The 26893-nt window shown below is 35.0% G+C and overlaps 1 non-coding gene across 1 annotated transcript; it reads right to left on the bottom strand.

Moving 5' to 3' along the window:
- Positions 1-17201: 17201 nt before the first annotated feature.
- On the bottom strand, positions 17202-17308 carry LOC126010463 (U6 spliceosomal RNA). The gene has a single exon (XR_007496492.1). It is a non-coding gene; the product is annotated as a U6 spliceosomal RNA (small nuclear RNA).
- Between the last annotated feature and the right edge of the window lie 9585 nt (positions 17309-26893).

Genomic DNA, 26893 nt, shown 5'->3' with positions numbered 1-26893 from the left:
CTCCTGTTGTCATAAGCTACAATCTCCTCCTGCTTATTATGAAAGAAACAAGCATTCTTTACTCTGGCTAGCTTCCATACAATCATGAGCTCCTCCTCATTTTCTCTGAATTCAGTTTCTTCTCTTTCAAAATGTTTATTGGATTTTCTTTTACCTACCCCATGCCTGGGCATATATCTCTCTGGTCTACCTAATCTTAGATGACAAGCTATAGAAAGTAGGAGACACACACAAAAAAAATGAAATACTACTCCATAAAACAGGACAAATAATGATTGTTTGAGTAACAATGACCAAAAGTTCTAGATTTTCCAGACAGTTCAATTTTATTATAATTTTACTATTTTAATAAAGGCAATTTATTAAAATCATGCATTAAAAGAAAAGAAAATCAATTATTTCTCTGTTTCTTCACTAGCAGTTCTATTTTTCCTTTTTCCTCTTGCATTCTAGGAATTAGACATGACCTGCTCTTTTGGAAGGGCTGACACAGCATTATAACAGAAGAATTCTCTTACTGACTTGCATATTTTGGACATTTCCTTGGGGGGAAATAAAGATTAAGGACAGAAACAAAAAAGTAGGGAGAAAATAATGAACATAACCTAGACTTCATATTTTCTGTCTGTCCCTAATGAGACCCAGGGTTGATGAAGGAAGCTGAATTATAAGGGATCATGAGCACAGAGAAGCTGAGAGCCCACATCCATTTAGGTGATGATACAGGTCCTCTTTCAGATGAGTCAGGTGGGAGAACTTCCAAAGCCAGCTGTGGCATCAAGGTGGGGAGTAATTTATAAACTGACAGTCAATCTGGAGATTAATCTGGCAGCAATGGATAGAATTGTAAATGGGGATTTTGCAAATACAAGTAAAGAGAATTGTACAAAAATTTTATTATAGCATTATTTCTTTGGATTCAAATTTTATTGATTCATTATTGTCTTATAATACTATGGAACTTGAGAAATATAATGTTATAACACTAAAGATTATATAAGCCTCATCACCTTCATCACCAAAATTCCCATGTCATCCCACAATCAAAAGACTACCCCTGACGCTGGAGCAGTGGCGCAAGGGGTAAAGGTGACTTCCTTGCTCACGCTAGCTTAGGACAGACCATGGTTCAATCCCCCGGTGTCCCATATGGTTCCTCAAGTCAGGAGTGATTTCTGAGTGCATGGCCAGGAGTAAACCCTGAGTGTCACCGGGTATGGCCAAAAAAACAAAACAAAACAAAAAAAAAACTACCCCTTCTCAATTTCTCCCATTCTTTTTCTCAAGAAACTTTGTTCATAATTTTCAGTCCAAGAGTTAGATTCTTTTGCTTTAATTCTTTCTACTATTAATAATTATGTTTCATTCTCTGACATACTTCACTTAATAAATCACCTCAAGTTTATTTTTTAAAAGCTGATTTTGTTTTGTTTTGTTTTGATTTTGTTTTTTTTAATAAAAATTATTCTATTGAGCCTTTGAGTATGCATAGTTTTTTTTTTATCCACTCATTTGTCAATGAGCTAGTCTGATACTATATTTGGACTATTTTGAAGAGGGCTGTAATGAACATAGGGGTATAAATAGTGTTTTTACCTCCTTCAGATAAATGCCTATGATTGGAATTGTTGGGTCATATGGTACTTCCATTTTGGGGGATACACCCAGTGGTGCTAACAGGTGACTCCAAGTTTAATGCTCAGGAATTATTCCAGGTGGTTCTCAGGGAACCATGCAGTTTCCTGGAATCAAATCCAGGTCTCTTTCTTGCAAAGCATGTGCTCAGTCTTACTTGATATACTCCCTTTCCATCCCTTCCCTTCTTTCTTTATTTCTTCTTTTATTTATTTATTTTATTTTATTTATCTTCCTTCTTTATTCTCCTTAATACAGGAAAATATATATGTGTTGATAGTATATTATGATATGTATCTTGCTAATAATTAGAGTATTTTTTCATGTATCTGCAGTTTATTTGTGCATCTTTTTTGAAGAAATACCTATTATTTGTAATCACTTTCTTTGCTATTTTTTGTTGTTGAGTTATATAATTTCTTTGTTTATTTTGGATATCAACCCTGTGTTAGATATACTATGCATAAATATCTTCTCCCAATTAGTGATTGACTTTTTGCATTTGTGATGCTTCTAGAACCATGTAAAAGATTTCTATATCTGATATATACTTTTTTATATATACTTTTTTGCATGATATCAAAAGGAAAATGACATTCAATAACCCAAACATCTAATAATAAATTGGGAATAAATAAAGAATACATAAAAAGTTAATAAATAAATAAAGAAGAAAGAAGAAATAAAGAATAAACAAGAGAGAAAAAAGGAAGAGAGAAAAAAGAAAGAGAAAAGAAAAATGAAAGAGAAAAAGAAAGGAAAGAAAAGAAAGAGAAAGAAAAATAAGAAGGAAGAAAGAAAGAAAAGAAAGGAAGAAAGAAAGAAAAAAGAAAAAGAAAGAAAGAAGGAAGAAAGAAAAAAGAAAGGAAGAAAGAGAAAGAAGGAAGGAAGGAAAGAAAGAAAAAAGGAAAGAAAGAAAAAGAAAGAAAGAAAGAAAGAAAGAAAGAAAGAAAGAAAGAAAGAAAGAAAGAAAGAAAGAAAGAAAGAAAGAAAGAAGAAGAAAGAAAGAAAGAAGAAAGAAAAGAAGAAAGAAAGAAAGAAAGAAAGAAAGAAAGAAAGAAAGAAAGAAAGAAAGAAGAAAGAAGAAAGAAAGAAAGAAAAAGAAAGAAAGAAAAAGAAAAAGGAAGGAAGGAAGAAGAGGGGGAATAAATAAAATATGAAATATAGCAACCATGGACCATTGGATGGCAAGTAAAATTAGATGATAAAACAATATAAGACTTACTACTGGGGATTTATATTTTAGATTCCAACTTTCTTCTATGCATTAAGAGTTACATGTCTTATTGCCCAGATAAGATAGAATGAGATGGAATGACCTGCAGGTTAAATGTTTTCTTAAAATAAAACATTTGTCCATGAATTCTGATCACTCAGAATTCCTGAGTAGTTTTCATTTATTTAAAGAAATAGAAAACTTTCCCTGTTGCTATCTTGGTGTTCTAACACAGAAAGCAGAGGAAGCAGAAAGAGGGGGGAGAAGAAGATAAAAGGAAAAATTTGACTTTGGTTTTGAGATTATATTCTAGGAGAATAGACTCTGGAAAAACAGAAAAATCCCTAATGTAGGGCTGGAGATGTGGAACAGTGGTAGAGAACTTAATTTGCATGCAGTAGATCTAGGTTTGATTTCTGGAAACACACACACACACACACACACACACACACACAAACACACACTCACAGACACACAAAGACCCGCACAGATACACACATAAGTAAAATTATTCTTATATTTCCAATATTCATAGCTAAAAGTCTCTTGCTCCTTCTCCCTGATTCTAAAAATTTTAATGGCAAAAAGAAGATAGTATACCTATTAATATCCAACTACTATTCTTATAGTAACTCTACCTTTTATCTATAGAATCTAAGCTATCTTGATTTCACTAATTAAAATATACACTCCTGAAATAATTTTTCAGTCATCTTTTCCAAGTCTTTTGTCTACCCCTCATTTTTGTTCTGATGGTTGCTCAAACCAAGACATCATTTCTGATGCTTCTTTTTCAATATAATGTTTAACTCAAAATCCCCTGCAAAGTTGTTGAAATACCTGCCTGAGTTTCTTTGATAAGCACCTAATTAAAACTGCAACAGTAAATGGCAAGCCAGGCATTTAAAATGACTGGGAACCCAATGTCAGTGAAATGGCCTTAGATACATCTCTGTGAAAGCCTGAGGTGGGAGTGAAAGGGGCCATAGCATTAGCGCTGTCCTCTTGACATGGTCTACTAGGCCGAAAGGCTGTAGGAGTGTGGAACTCCACATTCTGTTCTAATTGTGTCAGTGACTTGAGTTGTGACATTGAAGAAAGCTGTTCTACCGTTAGGCTTCATTTGTAAAGGCAGACAAAGTAGTGCAGAGAAAAAGTTCTCTTGAAAGTACATCATGGACTAGAGGCTAAATTGTACAGTCATTAAAGAAACGAAAGGAAACTGGGGGTGGGTGAGGGAGTAAGCAGGGAACTAGGGACATGGTGAAGGGAAGTGGACACTAACGAAGGGGTTGGTGTTGGAACATTGTACACCTAAAACTTAATCATGAATAACTTTGTAAAAAAAACATTTTAAATGTTAAATAAGGAATACAAAAGGATTGAAAATACAAAGGACATAATAATATTATTTCTGAGCTAAATCAGGAATCTAACATCTACCTCCAAATTATATAGACCAGGTGAACTGGAACACCTGGTATGTGTTTTTTCTATGTTTTCTTTGATTATTTGTTCATTTGATTTTGGGCCACATAGAGAGGTACTCAGGGGTGACTCCTGGTTTTATGCTCAGAAATCACTTCTGGCAGACACAGGGGACCATATAGGATACAGGGCTCAAACCAGGGTTGGCCCTACCAGCAGTACAATTGCTCTGGCCCCAGGTCTTTTCTTTTGTTCATTCATTCATTTGTTCCTTTCTTTCTTATTTCCTTCCTCCCTCCTCTCTCTTCTTTCTCTTCCTTCCTTCCTTTTTTCTCTTGTTCTTTTCTTTCCTTCTTTCTTTCTTTCTTTCTTTCCTTCTTTCCTTCTTTCTTTCTTTCTTTCTTTCCTTCTTTCTTTCTTTCTTTCTTTCTTTCTTTCTTCTTCTTTCTTTCTTCTCTTTCTTTCTTTCTTTCTTTCTTTCTTTCTCTCTCTCTCTTTCTTTCTTTCTTTCTTTCTCTCTTTCTTTCTTTCTTTCTTTCTTTCTTTTTCTCTCTCTCTTTCATTTTTTAATAATATCTTTATTTAAACACGATGATTACAAACATGATTGTAGTTGGATTTTAGTTATAAAAGAACAGCCCCTTCACCAGTGTAACATTCCCACACAATGCCCCCATCTCCCTCCTCCCACCACACCTGTATTTGAGACAGGCTTTTACTTCCCTCACTCATTGACATTGTTATGATAGTTCTCAATGTAGTTATTTCTCTAAATGCATTCACCACAGAATGCCATCTAGTCAAGCCCTTATGGAAAACAACATGGAAAGTCCTCAAATAATTAGAAATTGAGCTCATATGATCCAGCTATACCACTCCTAAGGATATACCCTAGGAACGAAAAACCCTTCCTCACACCTATATTAATTGCAGCACTATTTACAATAGCCAGACTCTAGAAACAACCAAGATGCCCCCAAAAAAATGAATGGCTAAAGAAACTGTGGATCATATACAGAATGGGATATTATGCAGCCGTCAGGAGGGATGAAATCATGAAATTTTCCTATACCTGGATGTACATGGAATCTATTATGTTGAGTGAAAAAATTCAGAAGGAGAGAGAGACACACAGAATAGTCTCATTCATCTATAGGTTTTTTTGTTGGCTTTTTGGGGGGCCACACCCGGTGATGCTCAGGGGTTACTCCTGACTATGCACTCAGAAATTGCTTTTGTTTGGGGGACCATATGGGACGCCAGGGAATTGAACCATAGTCTGTCCTAGGCTAGCGTGGGCAAGGCAGATGCTTTACTGCTTATGTCACCACTCTGGCCCCATCATCTATGGGTTTTAAGAAAAATAAAAAACATTATTGAAATAATTCCCAGAGATGAGGGCTGGTATGTGTTTTTATTTTCTTCTTGACTTTGATTTCAAAAATAGCAAAGAACAACCTGGTTTGTTGATGACAAATGATAAGATCAAATTGAAGCTTAAAAAGTGGTCAAAAGTTGTCAACAACAACAAAAGTTGACATCAAAAGATGTCAAAGTTGGCAAAGAAAGACATATTCTTAAAGAAAGTCTGCTTTACTGTTACTTAATCAGACAGTGTTTATGGGAAAGATGCCATAGAAAATGTTCTAGGAATGAAAATCCTAAAACTGTGACATTGAGTGCTTAAATTCAAGTCATCATGACATGTTAAATTTCTAGAAGTTACTTCTGATTACCTATTAGTAATATTAGGGAGACAAAAAATTTACATGAAGCTTATGTAAAATTAAAAATAACCAAGTTATTTTAGAAAATGGTGTTATATATACACATATTATCCCTCCTTTTTTTTTTTTTTTTTTGGTTTTTGGGCCACACCCAGCAGGGCTCAGGGGTTACTTTTGGTGTCTGCTCAGAAATATCTCCTGGCAGGCACGGGGGACCATATGGGACACCGGGATTCGAACCAACCACCTTTGGTCCTGGATCGGCTGCTTGCAAGGCAAATGCCGCTGTGTTATCTCTCCGGGCCCATCATCTCTCCTTTTATAAAATTACTAGTTGCCTTGGATAATGAGCTATTATATTATCACATTGTTTTATATTGTTTTTAAGTTCTGAATCAGAAGAATAAAATAAAATGTGAATTTGGACTAAGCAGCACAAAGTACAAGTTGAAAATTTGGAGTAATATTAAAAGTAAAGGTGAACAATATAAGGCCTCCTTTTGTAAATAAAAATTACAAAGGAGACTCAGCTTGTTCCTCAATCATGATTTGGTTCTTTTGAACATCTGCACCTGTCAGTGGTTAGATTTTATAGTCACAACCTTGGCTGTTAGAAATAGAGCGAATTTCCATCAATGGCTCCAGTTCATGCTTCACTTTTAAAGCAACATACATTTTGGGGGATAATTTTTAATGCTTTATTCTTGCCACTGCCCATGAGTGAAGGTTATTTCCCTCCCTCACATCTTTAATGAAAATAATTAATGAGCTGCTAGAACTCAACAATTAACAGCATATAGAAAAATGGCAGAAGGTCAGAAACTTCAGAATGTCATGGTGGAATCTTGCCATTTCAGAAGGAAACTACCAAGGACTTTTTTTATTAAACATTTTTATTTTTTTATTAAACATTTATTTTATTAAACATTTATTTTTTTATTAAACATCTATTGACTTTTAAAATGGGTCAAAGCACAAACAATGATTCTAGGAATCTTACAACTTATCAATATAGATGTATCTGATGATGTATGAAAAATTTTAACCCTGGAAGGTCCTTTACAGAGTATATTCTCCAGGATATTGGACCCAACTTTATTATTTATTTAAAAATGTATGAACAACTTCTTTCTTATTTTTTCTCTTTGTTTTGGTCATTGTTGCAATGTCTGGGACTGCATATTTGATGCTGGAGGTCCAACTTGCAGCCTCATATCTGCAAATCTTTTCACACTTGAGCCAGATTCACTGGGCTTCAAGCATCAGGATTTACTAAGATTAAGCGTATTAATGGAGAAAAGCAAATTACCTGACACTTCTATCATGGCTATTCATTTTTCTAAATGAGCAAAATAGAACTACAGTACATTTTTATCTGAGAATTAATATGCATTCTGATACATAGAGTAGGCATGAATTAGCAATAGCATGATCACTTTAGATTATATTACAGTAAATTTCTAGGAGTAACTGCCACTCTGAGTAAGATATAAAATATTTCATATGTACATTTTATGTGTGTATCTATATGTTTTTATGTTTATACAACAATGGGATAGCTCAGATTATGATGTTACCTATAGGCAAAAATGATAAATAATTTGTCTTAAGCTTATTCGTCTCATAGCTACCAAAACTGTTACTACTAAGGTGGTGTGTCTCTATTTTAATCAATGCATAATTTTCCTTTTTATAAAACACAATAATAAGTCCTTGAGCAAATGTCTCTCAAAGTCCCCAGTGTTGAAAATAAAGTCATTGAGGGCAAGTCATATGCAAACCAACAAATTTATGATCTCACCAAGGAGATGTGCCAAGGGGATCCTACAAGAGAACGGGCACAGGATACATATATTTCGCTTCTGCCCACAAAGTAATTACAATTATAATTACATTACCTGTAATTATAAACATAATTAATTATATTCTTGCAGTGCTTTAGAGCTTACAAAGTACATTCACATACATTAATTATTTAACCTCATCAGTACCCTCTGAAGCAGACACTGCAGAAAAAAAAAAACACAAAAGAAAAAGGATTTTTCTCAGATTCAGATCTATTGTCTCTACTAGGTGACCTCTTCCATCTTTGTCTCTCTTGCTCATGTGTCTTGCACATGGAAAGTGAAAAAGAAACCGAGTTTTCAGAGTTTCTGCCTGCCTTTCAAGGTCCTTCTTTGTACCTACTTCTCTTCTTTTTGCTTTCCCATCTATCCTAATATCTATTCATGGACCCACTCAATTATACTAGTTTAAGTTAGAGTGTCTTTGGAAAATCAATTTGCATTTTATTTCTTGGACAAATATCTTCCAACTTAGCACAAGTGGTTTTCAGAGACTGGAACAAAATTTATGGGAGCTGGTACCAATCACAAGGTTCTCAGGACTTTAGTTTAGTCCACAAATATATGATCAATTGGCAGACCCTCACCCTCAGTCTATATTTTCTTGGATTATTCATTCACAAAATCACAGACTCTGGGGCTAAAATTGAAGACAATTGTTGCACATTAGAGATGTGTACAGCATGATTCTGTCAATGCCAAGAAAGAGTCCAAGCTCCATGACAGCTTATAATTAAAGGAAAGGAAAGAACATCAGGATGTGATAAAGAAGAGCCCTGAATTTAGCAGGTTTAAATTTACACTCTTCTGCCTGCCTTTCAGGGTTATTCCTCATACCTACTTCTCAAAATCCAATACAACTCTTCTCTCTGGGCTGCTTTCTCACCCTTCCTAATATATGCTCACTAACCCCTTCACTTACACTAGTTTTGATCTTTCTACTGACAGTTTAGAGTTTTCTCAGAAAAGCAAATTGTATCAAATAACTATAATAGAAGTAGTAAGGTGTTCAGGATCTTCAAACCAGGCTGCTTACAGTGTGCACTTCAGAATAACAGGATCAGATGCACCCAGGAATGTTCTAGAAAAATGAGTTCTTGGGTTCCATCCCTAAGCTTCCAGATGAGGACCACCAACTGGAGATCAGAATTCAGCATTTAACAGGTTTTTTAGGTGAAAATAATTTTCATTACTGTTTGAAAACACATGCCTTAAAAGAAAAAAATCTCTGTAAAAACTTAGGGTGGGGTAATTCATTTTCAGCATATGGCTCTTGGAGGCTGACAAAATGTAGGCATCCAGAGAGAGGTAGCAAGTAAATGAAATGGGAGCAGATCTTGTGTGTGATCTGGGAAAAACATTTAAGGGCTCCCTATGAACAACATGAGGATGGTTGATGAATATTTGTAAGCAATCCGATTCCAGACAACAATAAGAAGAACAGCATTTTAAAACCCTCACCATGTGCCATGTGGATTTCTAGATACTTTCTTTATAGGAATTCTCTCATTAACAACTTTAATGAGTTGAGGAAAATAACTAAATCAGGGGAAATGAAGCAAATTGCCCTAGTGTCACAATTTGTATTTGAATTTTCACAGCAATGAGAATATTGGTTTAGTTTTCAGCCATATAGCACCAGTACCATATCTTGACTTTTTGGGAAACCATGTAGCAATGATTGGCACACAAAATGTTCTATTAAATAGCCATGTCCAAGAGAGAGAGAAAGAGAGAAAGAATTTAAATTGGGTCAATGGGAATGAAAAGGAAGGAGTAAATTCCAGGTAGTTCAGAGTCAGAGGGGCAAGATGTGGTAAAAGTTAAGATGGAAGGAGCAAAGGAGAGAATGGTGTTAGTGGGTTTTTGCATTGAAGAAAGCAGGAGTCACAAATCAAAATAGAGACCAAATAACAGCATACATATCTTCTTTACGTTTAATCTTATTTATATATATATATCAGATACTATTCTACAAATTGTATATATGTATTTATTTGTATAACAAGCTTAAAAATAATTCTCTTATATTTTCATTTTTTTAAAGGAGAAAATAGGTATAGAGATGGTAAAAATCTTACCAGGGTACCCTCCTTATTCTACTTCCACTATATGACCTCTTTTCAGCCATGAGTCTGGGGGAGTGAGAAGGGGATCCACCATTTGTTGTTTTTGTTTAGAACAGTGTTTTTCAACTGCTGGTCCTTTAACTGATACCAGTACACAGGTGTAAAATGGTTGAACAACCCTGGCTTAAAGTTCCCCAGAGTTTTTAGGCATAGGTAGTACAAGCCAATTGACAGGAGTTCACTGCTTATCTGCTAAGAGGTAGGCGTGTGTTACAAATAGTGACAGCATCCAGGAGGGAACAAGGGGCGTCAGTCATAAGAGCTGCTATCTTTTAGGATCTGTTTAAGACTGAGAAAGTAGATAGAAACAATATTAGAAAGCAAAACAGAGGTGGTAAATTCAGGTAACAACCCAGAATCAATTCTGGGAGTCTAAGAGAATCAGAGAGGACTCAAGAAGTCAGTGTTTGTACTAAATAAAGCAGATAAGGAATCTTCAGAGATCACTGATATAAGTGAAGCTTCCCCTTGGAGGTCAACCCATTTGTCATCTTCTGCCTCCCTTTACTACAAGAAGAGTTGGGAGTGGTTTACAAATCCAGAACCAGGTCAGGCGCTGGCGCCTTCACTACTGATGTTGGGGGCAAGTGTTTTTCTTGACCAAAGGGAAGAGAGAGTAAACATTTCAGCAGCTAGTAAATCCCGGGGTCTTTATTTGAACTTCTCTGGACCAGGCAACTTAGTGGTATTTATGGTTTAAAAGAATTTTCATCTCTAAGTTTATCTTCTTTTAAAAAATCAGGCATCTCTTACTCCAAACAAGTAAAGACAACAAATCAAGGGTTAAGTAAGAAAGATATCTCTACAAATATGAATCTGTGGTTGCTAACACACTTCTTTGTCAGCCTCAAATATCTTAAGAGGTTAAGTGATTGGTAGTGGGGGTGGGTTAAATTCCCTTTCACTTGGTCCACAGAAAATCTAAAAATGAGAACAGATGTTGCCCAAGCAAAAGGAGGATGACCTAGGCTAATTTTTTTTTATTAATTCCAGCATCTCATCAAGGCTTCACCTCTCCCAAATGACGCACACGGGTGCTGTTGTTAGTGATTCTGCCAATTGATGATTGTGTTCTACAATCTGGTTCCTTCGTTATTTCAGAGAAACAATGGTGTTATAACAAGGAAGTGACATTTCTAAATTGTGAGCGGATGTACAGTTCTATCCCTGTCATCGAGGGGATGACAGCAGGGTTTGTTGGCAGCCAACGGGGGCAAGAAGCTACTGCCATTGCATGCATGTGTCAAAAAGTCACGATTTGATGTCCATTAAAACCAAATTTTCTCTCCCCAGAAAATTTTGCTCTTCTTGTCTACCACAATGCTCAGGTACTGTATTAGAGACAGACCCAAAATAATAATTCTTAATACTCAAGTTTTTTTTATAAAGTATTTAAGCACCATGATTACAAGCATGATTGTAGTTGGTTTTCGGTCATAAACAGAACACCCCCCATCCACCATCCACCAACACTGTATCACTTGCACTGGGCTTACATTTTTCCATTGCTCAAGGTCAGCCTTATTTATAGTTATACTAAAAGTAACCCATGCATATAGAAGGTCTTTTACTACCAAATATTGCTTCTGACAACGTTTTTAATGTTGTCTGTAAATGGTTTCTTTTTGGAAGAAAGATATCTGGAAGAAAAATCTTTGACAATTTTGTCTTTTGAAAAAAAATTGAGAGTATTGCAATCAAGGACAACAAATCAAGGGTTAAGTAAGAGAGATGTCTTCAGGAATACAAATGCCTTTAGTTGTTAACACACTTCTTTTTTAGCCTAATACCCATGAACTTCATTTAAAATACATGTAATCTCTGGAAGTTTGGTTTCACATATTCAGATACATTTTATTATTTATTCCCCAAGATAGAGTACATTTTACAGTGATGTGTATTAGTAATAATATATACACCATGTAAAATTTAAAACCTATAAATCATGTTTATGGAAATTATTTATTCTCTCAAAAACTATCCTACATGGGTAGCTTGAGCTTTAACCTCCTGGTATTAAAAGTTGCTGCTTTTCCCAGGAGTGCTTTTGGAATTATCTATGGTATAGGGCAGGGTGAGAAGTCAGGAGGAGGAAATCAAGCTGTCATCAGCAAAAATTTCTTCCAGAGGAAGTCAAGCATTTTCTCATGATTTCTTTCTTTCCCAAAGGAAGTGAACATCACTTGGATTCTCCACTGCTCAAAGGGAAATGTATATGATTTTTTTTCTTTCACAGTTTCCTCACATCTTATTCCTTCTTTTCAGAAAATGAAAAGATACTATTAAATAGTTAAACTCTAATTCATACTCTTATAGCTAATTTTTGGTCACATTTCACTCCACACACCTGAAGCAAATCTTCTATCAATTGGCTGTGGCTCTTTCTAGTCTGTTACTAGACTAACAGGTCTAAAGTTAGTATTTTATACCTTTATGTTCACTAAAAATAAGGCATAGTATTGCTTTCCATATGTATTTTATTATTTAAATAGATTACTGTTGCTTAAATTTGCAGCGTTTTGCTGTTGAACTTCAGGTTTGTCAAAATCAGTATGTTACTGATATTTGTAGATCCAATTTATTTCTATTGTGAATATATCACATTTTCAATCCATACTGATGTATTTTTAAGACCCTTCTATTTTCTTACTACTTTCTCTTTTTTTATTTTGGCCTTTTTTGGGGGGAGGGGCATACCCAGTGATGCTCAGGGGTTATGTTATCTTGGCTATGTGCTCAGAAATTGCTCCTGGCTTGGGGTACCCTATGGAACACCGGGGGATCAAATCACCATCCATCCTAGGTTATTGCGTGCAAGGCAAACACCTTATTGCTTGCTCCACCGCTCTGGTCCCTTTCTTACTATTTTCTATAAAGCTATGACAAACATACTTTTTAAGACCCTTCATACTATTTTCTATAAAGTTATAATAAATATACTTCATACACACATTCAAGAGTTTTGTAGAAAATATTCTCAGTAGCAGCAAGTTATATTTTATTCAAGTATTTACCAGTAGTACCCAAAGTGACTGTATTAATTTAAATTCTCTCAGAAATGAGAAATTTACCCCATATTTTGGCAAACACATAATATTACTTCACTTCTTTTTTCAAAATTGATGACTAAAACTAAAGAATAAGCATTGGTTTTGTTCTCATTTCTATTACTAAGATTAATTTTTCACAGTTATCTTATTAATATCAGGTTTAATATCCCTTAATTATTTTAGTTTTTATATTATAAGAACTATATGTAATATGCATATTAATAACTTTCATATAATGCCATTAAAATAAAAAGAATATTCTTGGAGCCAGAGCAATGTCACAGAGGTAGGGCATTTGCCTAGGACAGATCGTGGTTCCATCCCTCAACATCCCATATGGTCCTCCGAGCCAAGAGAAATTTCTGAGTGCATAGCTCAGAAGTAATCCCTGAGCATCACCAGGTGTGACCCCAAAAACAAAACAAAACAAGCAAAACAAAAAAGAATATTCCGTGTTAGTTTACATTTCCTTTCTTTATATCATTCTGGGGGACCATACCCAGCAGTGTTCAGTGCCTCTCCTGACTCTGTACTCAGGAATCAATCCTGGTGGTGCTCAGGGACCATATGGGGCACCAAGAATTAAACCTAGGTTGGCTGCATGCAAGGCAAATTCCCTGCCCCCCTGAAATATCTTTTTTGCCCCTCCTTTCTTTAAATCTTATTCTATGTCATTTCATATTTTAATTTTATGGCCCATAGAGTCTTATTTTGAAAAGTGATGTGCCAGAGTTTATTTAATCAATTTTATCATAAATATTTAATCATAAATAAGTATTTATGCCAATTTATATTAGCTAATAAAAATTTTACTACTAAAACTTGTTCTGTAGTTACTACTCATATACATATATTGTTTCATCCTTGTACAATCACCTGAAGGATAAAGTCCCTAATGTAAAAATGCCATTTAAAATGAAGTGACTTTGGGGGCTGGAGAGATAGGATGGAGGTAAAGGTGTTTGCCTCGCATGCAGAAGGTCAGTGGTTCGAATCCTGATGTCCCATATGGTCCCCTGAGCCTGCCAGGAGCGATTTCTGAGCGTAGAGCCAGGAGTAACTCCTGAGCGCTGCCGGGTGTGACCCAAAAACCAAAATAAAATAAAATAAAATAAATTTTTTTTTAAAAAATGAAGTGACTTTTTAACGTTTATAGGTATTGCCAAATTATCTTCTGTAGAAAGTATATCAATTTCCACTCCTACCAGAAATTTTTGTCATATTCTCTTTTAAAGGTTAACAAAGCACTTATGGAGTGTTATGATTAGTCATCCACAGTTCTAAACCCATTATAAGTATATTTAGGAAATCACCAAGCAAAATAGGAAATGTAATTTAAAAAAAAGCAAAATGAAATACTATGAAGCCCCATACACTGTTTACCCAGTTTCAATTAGTAAGAACATATGGCAAATCTCATTTTTTGTGATCAGTGATCAGAGTTACTCCTGGATCTGCACTCAGAAATTACTCCTGGAAGGCTCAGGGGACCATATGAGATAAAGGGAATCAAACCCAGGAGGGTCCACATGCAAGGCAAACATCCTACCCGCTGTGCTATTGCTCCAACCTGACAAATCTCTTTTTTTTTTAAATATAATTTTTATCTTGATCATAGTGGTTTACATATTGTTGACAATAATATTACAGGTTCACATTTAAATAAAATCAGGGGGGTTCCCATCACAGATTTGTCCTCCTTACACCTCCGTGTTTGTCCTACCTCCCATATCCTCCTCCCTCACCCCCGGGGCTGCGAGAAATTGTGGTCTCCTCTTTACCTAGCTTACTACTTAGTAGTATTGGTCTTGGTGCCTCCCTTATTTCCCCCTCTAACTGGGAGGAAGGACTACATAGTTCAAGTTATGTGGTTTTATTTGAAGAAGAGAAAAGTAATAAACTGGGGTAAAAGTCTAATATGCCGAAAATGGGGGGAATCCTTCTAGAGGCTCTCATCGTCTGTTTGAGAGATGAAGGAGAAAAAGAAGGTGAAACACCCCAACAGTACAAAAAGAAGAGTCAAATATCCAGTGAGCACTCCAGTGATAACGATAAACACCACAAAAAAACGCCATGGTCTTGAGTTAAAAAACATGGCAGAGCACCTAAAGAAAGAAAAGAAGAAAAAAAAACAATATAAATATAAATGGGGACAACTTCAATAACCACACCAAAACAAAGCAATCGACAAAAAGTAGATAGATAAATAATAATAATAAATTAAGAAAAAAATAATATATAAAAGATAAAAATGTTTTGTGCTTTTTGCCCTTTTTTTCCCCTCCTGCACTGGCACAGTAAATATTGGGGTCATTCGAAAAGGAATTCACTTGGCTTTAGCACTATGGGGTTTCTCCACCCTTGGGGTATATTGTCATGGGATTAACTATAGACTCCGTTCAGGTTCATTTACTCTACCGGTGGTGCTTTCGTGGTGTTAGGAAAACTTCCACTCCATCCTGGGTGATGAAATAAGACCTCTGTATCTAGAGATCTCAGTATCTGCACAGGTCCAGGAGTGGGACTTACGATGAAGTCTTTCTTTGTGGTTCTAGAAGTTCTGTTCCCTCAGTGTCATTTTAATCCATTTTCTGTGGTTGGTGGTCTTGGTCTTTGCACTGATCCTAGGATGGAACCTCGGATAGCGTCTTTCATTGTGTTTCCAGAAGCCCCATTCCATTGCGATTGTCTCTGCCGGACCTTTGGAAATAGGGATCATGGTTATTGTGCGGGTCATAGTTCAAACCCTAGACTAAGGCTTTTTTATTGGTCTCAAGATATATTCAGTCCAGTCATGGTTCTAGCAGCCAGTCATCTGTAAATCGCGATCTTGGCTTTTGGACCTACCAAAGGGTGACAAGTCTTCTGATTTTGTCTTATCGTTAGCTGGTGAGGTAGGATAACTTGTTCTTAGGTCAAGTTGTTCCCATTTTCTTTGTTGTCAGGATATCATATTAGAGCTGGCATTTGTTGGTGGCCCAGCGGTATTAAGTCCCGGATGGGATTTGTTTCCTGTAGCTGTTGTGAAGAACTCTGTCGATTCTATGTCTGGGATCCAGGGTTCAAGGTTGGATGGATGGTGTCTAATCACCTGAGGTCTAAATTGGGTCCGTGTGACATATTTTCAAGGTAGGAGATATCCCTGTATTGTAAACAAGTATGAGTTCTTATCTCTAGTAGATAAGAGCTCTTTTTTATATGTAAGATTTCCCCTTTTTTTAGTGTGCCTTTGCAGGGAGATATGGTGCTACTTTATATTGTCGGTGCAGACAAATCTCTTTTTATCCATACACTCACCCCCATTCCTTTCTTCAAACACTTGCTAGATTGTCTTAACACAAATGCCAGGCATTATATTATTTCATCCACAAATACTTCATGAGTATATCTAAGAACTAATTTTTAATAGGCACAGTACCAGTGAGTGCCATTATGCCACAGATAGTAATAATAAATTACTTAAATCATTCAGTAACAAGTTAGTATTCAAAATTTCCCATTGAACCATAGACATCCTTTCAAAGCTTTTTTTTTTAATACAGTACATTTAGTTGCTGCTTTTATTGTTGTTTGCTGTGGGACAATACCTGGAAGTATTCAGGGGTTACTCCTGGCTCTGAGCTCAGGAATCATTCCTGGGTCAGGGTATTTTATGGGATACCAGGGATAGGACCTGAGTGGATGTGTGCAAGGTAACATCCTACCTGTTGTGCTACTGTTCCAGTCCTGGTTACTATATTTTAACTCTATTTTAGTCCCTTTTCTCATTTGTTTTCTCATCTTTAAAAAAAATAAGGTAAAACTTGCTAAAATAATTATATTTTAACTTTTTTCATATAGACTTTTTACTTTGCGATTTTGGGCTTTTTTCCACAAGTATTTATATATATATATATATATATATATATATATATATATATATATATAAAGTCAATATTTAGGAACTTTTATCTCCCCTCTGTGCTATATGTTTTTCAAATTTTGTTAAAGAAAATTTTCTTTATGCCAAGGATAGTATTCTTATTCACATAAATTTATGCTAAATGACTTAAATTTTAGAGCTTTATTTCTTCTGGAATTGATATTTGCCAGTGATAAAAAATGAAATTTTTATTTCATTTTTTGCCAAAGCAGTGGTAGATACATTTCCCAGCCTTTCTTTTTTTAAAAAAAAATATATGGAACACTTCACAAATTTGCGTGTCATCCTTGCACAGGGGCCATGCTAATCTTCTCTGTATCGTTCCAATTTTAGTATATGTGCTGCCAAATCAAGCACCCCAGCCTTTCTTCATTGATTTGCAATGCTATATTTGACACACACTAAATTTTAACATGCATGCCCTTTAAAAAGGAGTCTTCATTTATAGGCCCTTCTCCTAGTTTACTGGTATATTTATCTGATTCTATATCAATATAACACTATTTTAATGGCTATCACTTTATAATATGTCAGACAAGTTTGCTTAAATGATTTTTGATGCACTATAAAAACAGACTAAGCAGAGCCCTATTTTGTCTAAACAGCTACAGACTATGATCTAGTAAAAAATAATGTCATTTTTCTGACTGTTCAAAAAATATTCTGCATTAAATTCATAGATACCAGGGATTAGGCAGTTGTACAGTGGATAAGGCACTAGTTTTATATGCAGCTGACCCAAATTCAATCCCTGGAGCCCTATATATTCAGTCCTCAGAGCCTGCCAGGAACAAACTATGAGCGCAGCAGCAGAAATGAGCCCTGAGTTTTACTGGGTGTGACACAAAAACAAAAATAAAAAAGAAATTCATAGAAATCTTTAAAATCTATTTCATATTATTTCAAAGGCATTGTTGTCATTCTTCTGCAAATACAATACTTTCACAAAGTGTTTTAGGTTGCAGGAGATTTTACCCTTCCTGCTCCATTTTTTCCATCTCCATCTCATTTATTTACATGTAGGCAAGAAAAAAGGAGAGAAAACTCATGAACCCAGGAGTTATGTTTGGTTTACAAATTAAGAATAAAAGAGTCCCAGAAGTAGAAGGTCAATCCACAAGTCACAGGACTCTTGTTATTTGCTGTCCTGCCAGCTACTAAATTTAGCATATCTCCATTCTTATCTCCAGGTCATGATTAGTTGATCAAACACCTACTGCTTGACCAATTTGGAATGTGTGGGAGAGATGGCAGCAGTGAATGTACTGATCAACCTTCAGATGAGAAAAGTATTCTTGCTTGAAGAAAGTAACATGAAGAACTCCAGAAACAAAAAACCATGTCTAATTGCTTCGAGATTGATGGAGGCTGATCTGCCCAACACATCTTTATAAGTCTAACAAATACACATGATGTTATGGAAGCTATGGAGAAAAAGAAATCCTTGTGTATCTTGATAGAAATGTAAATAGATGCGACCATCCTGGAATGCAGTATGAGATTTGTTTAAAAATTAAAATAAAAATTCCATATATCTTGAACCATCTTGTTCTGCCTCATAAATTAAGGGGGAAATAATGGAGGGTACCAAGACCAAACAGTGGTATGAACATTGAGTAGAAATAAAAAATGATCAGACTTGAGCACCAAAGCCAAAACCAATGAGAACAGAATCGATACCCAATCTACAACAGGCTAGACACAGAAGGGACCACTTATACTAGCAGCTCTGGGGGCAAAGGAATGGTGATATGAGATGCATGCTGGGAACAGGGGTGGAGGGAGGACAACATTGGTGGTGGGAATGCCCTTGATTCAATGTCACCAAGTACCTGAAATACTACTGATTTGTAATATTTGTAATAAAATACTACTGATTTATAATCCACTTTGGTCAAAATAAAAATTATTAATAAAAAATTTTTTATATCTAGTTCTCCCACTTTTAGATATTCATCTATTTGAGTTTCTAATTTATGATTTGGTGAACTATTACAAAAAATAAGCATTTTCCAGCAGAAATGAGCAAAAGAGATGCTTTGGTAATTACAAAGAGAATTAAAAATAGAAAATTGACTGATGTTATATTTCTACATCATACAGAGTAAAGAATGATGCTGCCTGTGATTCACTGCCATCATGGATTGGCAGAATAAGACCATACCATAGAACTCACTGATTCATTCAACAAGTATTTATTGTTTTCTACTCTAGTTGGAGATCCATACTAAATAAATATGAAATTTGCATCCTTCATTTTAAGGGGCAAACAAAAAGTAAAACATCATTGGTATGTTTCAATTACTGATATAAATAAATATTTATATGGAGACCACATAACAGAGAACTTGTGCAGACTGGGGATAAAAGGTTAAATGAAGAGCCATGCTTAAGGATAGAGATGAAGGAGATAAAAGGTATGGCTATGTAAAGAGAAAGAGAAAGAAAATTCTTAATAATAGGCAATCACGATAGAGAAAAATCACAGAAATGGATTTTTAGATGCAGGCAAGGTCAAGAAACTGAAAAGAAGCAGTGAGACTGTCTGGAAAAGAGATTGAGAACACAGAAATAGGTGGTGGTAGCAATGGGGCCACTAGAAGATAAGATATGGAGGCTCTAAAAATCCCTCTGGCCACTTCATTCAATTCAGGGCTATTCTTGTTTTAAGGTACAGAAATTATGGGCAATTCTTTGACAGGAGAGTGAAATAATCTGACTAACAGTTTACAAAAATCCCTGTGGAGAGATGTTTAGGTCAGAAAAAATGGGAGGCTGGAGTGAGAAAGCATAGGTAATATAGTAGATGCACTTACTTTGGAAGTATATTAAACTAGTTGTTGACCAAATGAGAGAGAGAAAGAGACACAGACAGACAGACAGACACAGAGGCAGAGAGAGAGAGAGAGAGAGAGAGAGAGATCTAAGGTAAGGGTTGGGTTCTTCCATTAAGTGTCTGAATGGACAAAAGGACCTGATCACTCTGGGAAAGCCCAAAAGAAGGATCCAGTGAAATCAGAATCAGGTGTTTTATTTGAGCAAACTTAATGGATGAGTATGATTATGAAAGATGAGAAATTTGGATTAGAGGTAAAAATTTAGAAATTGTCAGTGAATATATTTTAGAATCTAAAAAGAATGAAATTATCTAATAAGAGAACTTGAAAATGGTTGAGTAAAAATCTGAGAAGCATCACCATAATGTGCACAGTGTAGTGTTGTGGAAATCAAAGAAGGGAACCTTTTAAGAGACTGGAGAGTCTAGATTTGTGAACACTGGTGGGGTTCTCTGGGATTAACAGGAAAGAGATAAAGCAGAGAACATGCCTTGAATTTTAGCTCCAGGCAGCCACTTTCTTGGGGATCCTGCTCCTCCTTGTGGCCTGTGCACCAAAAGTTCAGAGATTTACTGTTCAAAAGAATATACTGGCCAAAGGACTATTGCTGCCAGAGGGGTCATCAGTAAAGAAACAAACTGATACATTCCATTAAAGAGAACAAAAACTGAATCTCATCCCTGCATCTCGTGCTAGTTCCCACCACTAATGCCAGAACCTCAGGCTCCTAGGTCCAGAATTATACAAAATTCTTCCTTGAAATTCTAATCAAAATTGTCATCACATTTTTCAGAAAACTTTTCCAACATTTTGTAAAACATTAAAATGGTTCGCCCTGTCTTGGCATTTTTACTTTTTCTCACAAGAACCAAGATAAATGCTCAAGAAAATTCTCATTGTCTGTATTATTGCAACAGTAAAATATTGGAACTACTTACACTGCTAAGGAAATGATAAACATTAAAGTATGACAGAACAATATAATTCAATTCAGTAGTCATTAGAAAACATGTAGTCAGTCCTGAGGTGCTGACAGGGAAAGTATATTATATGTTGACCAGTATGCAGTTCCTTCTCTTTGTCTTATTTTGGAACCCCAATATAATCTGGTTTCCACATTCTCCCCCCAAATCTCTATAACTTCTGCTTTAACTAACCCATGAATTCTTCTGGACATTCAAAATGTGAAGATCCTCTTTAACTTTGTTCTCAAATCTTTAGCCAAGATTTTCAATTTAATCACATCTATACCTCACTTTTGTAATCAGGATTGGAATCTTCTGCAAAGGTTTCTGAGGTTCTTTCGATATGTCCATTGAATGACCACGCCTCTGGCATCAACACTCTACCGCTCATTTTTAGGTCTCATCCACCCTGGCTTTCTTTCCTGTTCTTTGAGTCATACTGTTTCTTACTACAAATGGACCTTTAGACAAGATGTTCTCTTTCCCACGAGCCTTCACTTTCCTTAACTGTCACTTAACATTGGAAGAACTTTCTAGCTACTCAAGTTAGGTTAGATTCTTCTAATATTTTTAAGCTCAAAAGCATTATGTACTTTTCTTTGTTTTGGGAGAAAACAGAGGATTGACTGGTAGGTGATAGGGCCATACCAGGGGTCCCTCCCAGCATGGTATTCTTGGGTCACTACTAACAATGCAAAAGGGACCAGATATGAAAACCGGTCCTCTTGAATGCAAAATAGGCTCTCCAGTCCAATAATGATTCTAGCCATGCTGGTCTATCTTATAATCTCTCAGCATGCATTCAGTGTTATTATTTGATATTATCTTCCTTACTTGACCGAGGGAAAAACTTGTAACCAACATTTTATCAGCAGAATCCAGGATAGTACTTAAGGCACTGTAGATGCTCCAGGAATGTTCATTGAATATACAACTGGAGCTGTATATTACACAAAATAGAAATCCTTTGGTGTCATTGAATCAGATAGAGGTCTGAATTTGTTCTTTTCATTTTGAGCAAACCAATTTATGTACCCATAAAATTTAAGCACGATATATTCCTTCTTCCTACATCTAATCAATTCATCAATAACCCCCTTCAACAATACCTCTAGAACACATCCTAAATCTCTCTATTCTCCTTTGTAACCTTTCAGCATTAGCCTCCTCTAGACTACCACTAGCTCTTGTCTGGACAACTGTTATCTCCTAACTAGATCCTACCTCCAGTTGTTGAATTTCTTTACACTAATTTTCTATATGGCAGACCTAGCCTTTATAGTAAATCAGTTCATATTAAACCTTGCTTAAAATATAGCATCACTTACCAACACACCTAGAAATATATCTGATATACAGTACAAATTCCTTTATCTGACCTTTTCTGAATCCTGAAAACTTCCTTAATTTAATCCATATAACCTTCTCAGAAACTGCTTTGATTCTCCTGTACTATGTCCTTTCTTCAGTTCTCACCAATATTTCTGCTTCTGGATCTGAATTGTCTGTGTCTTTATTGTAAATGTCCTTCCTTCACAGTCATCTCCAATCACCCAGTTTAAAATTACTATCCCATCTGTCACATATCACTCTCTTATAATACCTAACACTTATCTTTACCGGTTTTATTGCTACTTGCTTTATGACTATCTGTTTTAACTCTACCTTATCTCTACCTGTTTTATCTTGTTTAGTGCCATATTCCTCACACTTACAACAATACTAGGCCTCTAATAGGTAATAAATAATTTCTTTTGAATTATGATAAATAAAAAATATAATTTAATTATTTATAAATGTTCAGTCTTTTTCCTTCACCAAGTCCATTAGGCATCTACATAAATGGCTTTTTAATCCTCAGTCTCTTGTAACTTCCCACATAATTACCTCTGCAGCATATGGAATACCTCCTTTGTCATTTGTGTTTACTTTCTTTTCTTCTATGCAACTTTTCATTGTCCAGCTGACTATATCTCTTCCATACACTGGCTTTTCCCATTTTCACACTTTAAACATCCTGCGTCTTAACACTACATTCTTTTTGTGGGGAGGAGATTGGGGAGGGCAGTTGGGTCATACCTATTCATGTTCAGGTCCATTTCTGATAGTAATTGGGGAACAATATATATTTTTATGGATTAAACCAGGGCTGGCCACATGCAAAGAAAGTGCTTTAGACTGTATACTACTTCTGCCCAACACTGTATACTTTTCTCTCTCAGAATACTGCACATCGTGAGAATTCCAGTAAAATTTTGGTGGCAGTAATTTAGTCATCTAGATATCTTACTTAACCTGTTACTCATATTTTCACCTTCTTAGTAGACTATATATATATATATATATATATATATATATATATATATATCAGTCTTCTTAACTCCTTCCTTATAACCCAGGAATTTCATTTGTTAAGATTATGTTAATATGTTAATGTTCTGAATTTATCTATTACTTAGACATTGGGCTGGTCATTTCAGCCTTCTGAATATTCACTCTGACATCTCTTTGATTCAGCATTTGTTTTATCCCCATTGTAGCTCCTCTCTTTTTATTTGCCTACACTATTGAAAATTTTTCCTATTTTTAAATGGCACAACTCAACTCAAAATCATTTAATAGAAGAATTAGAAAATCTCTTTGAGATAACTTATCTAGCTTTCTTATTTTTTATTAGAAATCTAACCCCAAAGAAAATTTCATGATTTTCTCAGTAATTTGGTTAAGCATTTTAGAGATATTTAAATATTATATACTAGTTAAGCATATTAGAAATATTTTCACCTCCATATACAGATACTCTTCTTTGACCTCTTTGCTGAACAGCTATGAATTATGATGATCTTCCTCAACATGGAATAGTCACAACATTGCCCTACTCAAAAACTTTAAGAGTTTTGAATGTTGCAGTTAAACTGCGAATTCTACTCACTATACTTAGATATACAGCTCATAGATGTAAAGTCAAATTCATCACTTGGCTTAACATTTGCATTAAAATATTTAGATTCTAGTCTTTCCTGTTCAACCTCATAAAATTGAAGGTATATCAATAGGAACATAATAAGAGATATTAAAATATATCTTTTACCACAAAAACTTTTCAAATTGTTAAAAAAAATTGCCTTTAATGGTGAGTGATCTCTTTGGAGATGTTGATATTTCTTTGAGCTTCAATTTTAAAGAAAAAGTTAGAGATCCATCATTAGAAACAATAAAGCCTGGGTTTTTCTCATAGATATGGACAGCAGAACTGCAAGGGATAAACTCAGATTATACAAAACTCTTAACTTCAGAACCCAGAATCATCTTTATGCTCATCTGACTGAGGGACTCCTAAGACATTCATCTTCCAAACAAATAGGGTTTTAAGCTGTTTTCCATATAGCTTCACACTTGCAAATTTATCTCTGCCTTTTTTAGACTATTCTTGCTGCCTTGAAATGTCTCTTTCAATCCTTTCTATGAACCTATTTTAAAAATGCCCCTCCCCTCCTCTATGACATTTTTGTAGATACCTTCAATTATGTCTTTTTCTCTTCCAAACTCCTGAAGCATAGAATCAAATTATTAGTTTCTTCAGGGTAGATGCAAAGACACATTAATGGCTATGTGATCCAAACATCAGTGATTTTGTTTCTTTGCTTCCTTCTCTTCTAACACTATTTCTGAAAACATCTAGCACATGTTATTTTTCTTGTTGCATTTTCTATTACAGAATCATTAGCTTTCCTGATTCAGACATATTGTTCCTTAGTTTTACAATTCAGGATGTGCAATTTCTGAGTCTATACCTGGCTTTCTAAGCAAAAGAATTTTTCCTGATGCTCCGCCTGTATTTTCACTGTTTCCTCTTTCTTCTTTTTATTCTCTAGCCTTTCTCTAAAACCTAAAATGCATAAATGTGTTATATATACAAACAGTGTGGAAAATTGGCTAACCTATACAAAATTGAATTTTAATTTTTTTCTAATTCCATATACAAAAATCAAGTCAAAATAAATAAATATATTAATATAAGACCTAAATTTACAAACTTTATTAAGGAAAACTTAGGTAGACTATTTTATGACATTAGTATCTTCAATGAGATTGGCCAATGAAACAAAAACAAGAAAAATTAGTTGGGCTACATTAAACTAATAAATTTCTGCATCACAAAAGAAATAATGGCAAGAATAAAAATAAAAAAGAAAATATTTATTCACATCTTATCTGCTAAAGGGCTCATAGCAAAGATTTATAAAGTACTGGCAGAACTTTACAAGTAGAAAACAACCAACCCCATCAAAAATGGGGAGGGAAGTAAGGAGGAAGGATGAACAGAAACTTCCTCAAAGAAGACATTAAAATGGCCAAAATGTATATGAAAAGTTGTCTGCATCACTTATCATCATGGAAATGCAAATCAAAACAATGAGATATCTCACACAAGTAAAGCATATATAACAGAAAACAATGTGTTGGTGTTAAGGAATGGTCAAAGATACCTTCAAGAACTGCTGGTGGGAATGTTGATTGATCCAACATCTTTGGGAAATAATATAGATATTTCTGTTAAATAAAACCCAGTAACTGAACTTTCATATACCTAAAAATTTTATTACTTGACATCTATCCCAAAAAGCCAAAAACTCTATTCAGAACAGACACTATTCACAATAACCAAAATCTGGCACAAATGCCCAAGAATAGATGGCTGAATTACTAAAAAGAAATATAACACAGCATACAGACTAGCAAAAAATTCTGTGGTACATATACATAGTGGATTACTTCTTAGGTATAAGAAAATATAAAATCACATAATTTACTGCTATGTGCATGGATATAGAGAGTATCATGCTGAGTGAAGTCAGAAACAAAACAAAACAAACAAACAACAAAAAACCCCAAATACCTAAAGTCAAAGAAGCTGAGAACTTGTCTTTAGTAGGAAGCTCACCATGCTGGGGTGTGGGAGGGGCATGCATAGGGACTGAGAAACAGACATTCTGGTGAAGGACATGGAATTGAAATATTTTATGAATGAAACACTGCCCATTAACAATATTATAAAGTATGGTGCCTAAAATAAAATTTTAAACTAAAATATTTATTAAAAATTACTCTTGAGGGTTGGTGTGGTGGCACAGAACTGTAAGGCCTCTGTCTAGGATGGACTGTGGTTTGATCCCCCAGCATCCCATATGGTCCCCCAAGCCAGGAGTGATTTCTGAGCACATAGCCAGGAGTAATCCTTGAGCATCACTGGATGTGGCCAAAAACAAACAAACAAAAACAAAACAAAAAAAAAAAACAAAATAAAAGTTACTCTTGATTGCTTAGCTATATAAAAAATCAAATGTCTGCCTCTATTTTTATTATGTCTGACTTTCTAATTGTTTCACGTATTGACACCTAGTTTTGTTAATATTTCTTCTTATATTTGTATTATATATATTAGCTAACCCATCCCATCCAATGTATCAGATACACAGGGGCCAATACATACTTCTTAATGCTTATTAAAACAAATTACATTGTATTAATGCTCACCTTGTCTAATAATTGTCCAAACTGTATTTTGTGCTAAGTAGTAAATCCAGATGAAGTAAATTTTTTTAAAAAGTTGAACTTGAAAGAGGGTACCAAGACAAGCAATTAAATATTAGGCAGTAAAACAAAGAGCTATCAACCCCTAATAGCTTATCTAAAAGAGCAGCATGGTTGCTTTAATTGAAGCACAAAGACATGAGTACTAGAAATGTGAGCATTTAACACAAGGAAGATGAATTAGAAAGGCCGCCCCAAATAGATTTTCCCAAATGATGTATTATGTGATGAAACTTCATAATATTTTATCTTTTTATCTTTAACCCCTTGGTGAAATGTCTAAATTTCTTAGCCTGCCTCTGCCTGTCTAGTAGAAAGGAAATTCTGACATAAGAGCAGAAAATGAAGCCTTTGTGCAGGTTTTGTGTGGAGGATGAAGTCGTTGTGCAGATTTATGCTGAGAATTTACTGTAGCATAGAAGAATTGCAAAATTACAATAAGAAAGTTATTCCTTAGAGACAGATTACTCTAAAGTCTGGCTCCAAGTGGGCTTCTACTTAAGCTTTCAGGCCCAACAATGGCAGATGAATATATTGCCAGAAAT

This window comes from Suncus etruscus, chromosome 5, assembly GCF_024139225.1.
Source record: "Suncus etruscus isolate mSunEtr1 chromosome 5, mSunEtr1.pri.cur, whole genome shotgun sequence".
In the NCBI taxonomy this organism is placed as follows: Eukaryota; Metazoa; Chordata; class Mammalia; order Eulipotyphla; family Soricidae; genus Suncus; species Suncus etruscus.
This window is presented reverse-complemented; position numbering and strand designations above follow the sequence as displayed.